Source organism: Morone saxatilis, unplaced genomic scaffold (assembly GCF_004916995.1).
Source record: "Morone saxatilis isolate NCDOM2014 unplaced genomic scaffold, NCSU_SB_2.0 Contig23, whole genome shotgun sequence".
NCBI lineage: Eukaryota > Metazoa > Chordata > Actinopteri > Moronidae > Morone > Morone saxatilis.
Window position 1 is genome coordinate 3,848,548 of NW_023339796.1, and position 2,088 is coordinate 3,850,635.

At 38.6% G+C, this 2,088-nt stretch overlaps 1 pseudogene; it reads left to right on the top strand.

Moving 5' to 3' along the window:
- LOC118334800 overlaps nt 1-2,088 on the top strand; it is a 344,242-nt pseudogene that overhangs the window by 235,762 nt on the left and 106,392 nt on the right.

A 2,088-nucleotide genomic window follows, 5' to 3' on the forward strand; every position in this document is an offset into this window, starting at 1 on the left:
AGCACGAAAACAAACGCGCCTTTCTCTGTCTGTCAGCCTCTACGTCTTATGGAAGGTAAATTTAGAAAAAAAAATGTTTTCCTCTGCCATTTATATTTCAGGCATCTTAGTTGACAACAGAATAAACCACAACTGGCAATGCTAGACAATATGTTTTACTTAAACACAAAAACACTTCCAAGCTAGTGGAGGAGTATTATTTATGAAAAAAACATGTCTTTCTGGGAAGAGATGATTTTTCAATCTATAATATAATATAGGGAGTGACTCTGCTGTCTTATCTCTGCTGAGTTGTAGAATAACAGCATTAACTGATCTAATACTGGCCCACAAAAAAAGAGTTTCTGCCTCAGGTGAAACAATAAAACAAGGGAAGTCCTACAAAACCCGACCAGCAAGGGCAAGAAACCATTATGTCGACATTTGAGTGATAGGAAATATCTTTTCATTTAAATCAAATATCCTCCTGGACACCCATCATTCACCCTCTGGCCAATTCATCCATCCATACATTGTCAAGTTTATTATTTTGCTGAGATGACAAATGGTGAGTTTGACGGCAGTAAAAAAGTGTTTCTAAGAAAACATCTCTGGAGGTTTGAGGCCTTCAAACACTGACATGGCAGATTGTTATCATTAATAGACAGAGACCACGACTCATTCGCCTACATTGTCCACTTCTGTACTGTTTTGGTGAATAACAAAGTGCCATGACAGAGCTGGAGACCCTGAATACCGATGAGCTCCATCCATCACCTCAACAAACAGCAGTAAACAGAAGGTCCTGCACTTCAGAGCTCTGTAAGCCCCGCAAACCCAGAGTTCAGTGCTTCTCAGTATGAGCCAAGCCGACTTATTTAGCCATTCAGAGCATGTAGCAGTAAGCAGGATAATGAGGCTGCAGCAATGGTTGTTTTTGCTCCGGAGCATTAAGAATCATCCTCAAGCAGAAAACGTCAATATTCATTTTACTAATACGCCCAACTTCTACCTCCAGTTTGACCCAAGTGTGGTTCTCCCTGGATATACACAAACATAGTGAGATACTTTGCATCATCAACTCTCTTCAGCACGGTTGGTTTTCTCACTGTCATCGAGTTCAGAGATAAACCGAAAAGTTGCATTCAACTCATGTTTGGTAAATGTTTATCCCCAAAAAGAACTACAAGACCCATTCATCATCACATTTAATGCTTCTGCCTTATCTCAGTAATGTTTAACGTTGAGCACAGACATAGTCCCCAATGAATCCAAATAGATACTATGTGCTGATATTTATTGGACGTGGGAAAGTTAACCAAACAAACATTTGCCAAAATCCAGTGGATGAAACCAAACAGGACTAATTTAACACATAACTTTTAGGTGAGGGTCACGGTGCTCTCATGTTAGCTGAACAATAAGATTTTTTTAAGTTTTTGTAAATTTTTTAAATTCGTCAATTTATTGTCAATTTGTTACACGTAGATACCAAGATTCTTTGTAATATTGAACTTGGTATTCCCTAATCCTAACCATGAACCACTGAAAACCACTGAGTTCTATTTAGCAGAATTATTGACATAAATTGCAGTTTACAGATGTAGTTAATTCAATGTGATTACACATGGGCTTAGGGCTAAGACAGGCTAAGAACAAGTAAGTTTTGACAGGTAGCCCATATTGACGTTTGATGAAATATATCAACCAGTTGTGATGGAGGCTTTAATTCAGTGTTTAACTCAATGTTTTCGCAAACTACCTTTTAATATAAAGAAAATAAGTACTCTCACAGGAATGTCCTCCCACGACAGCAGTAATTTCAGCGACTGGCTCCTGCCAATAGGTGTGTCAGATCAGACAATGCTTCTATAAGTCATTCTAAAAGACATGGTAAATGGACTATACTTATACTTTCTAGTCTTCCGAGCACTCAAAGTGCTCTAAACTACATGTCACATTCACACACATTGATACACTGATGGCAAAGGCTGCCATACAGGTCAACTGCAAAGTAACTAACCATTCGCATCTCATATCAGGTTCCAGCGTGAACAGGTGAAGTGACACGTACAATGAAGACCTGTATCTGATTTGGACCACATATAA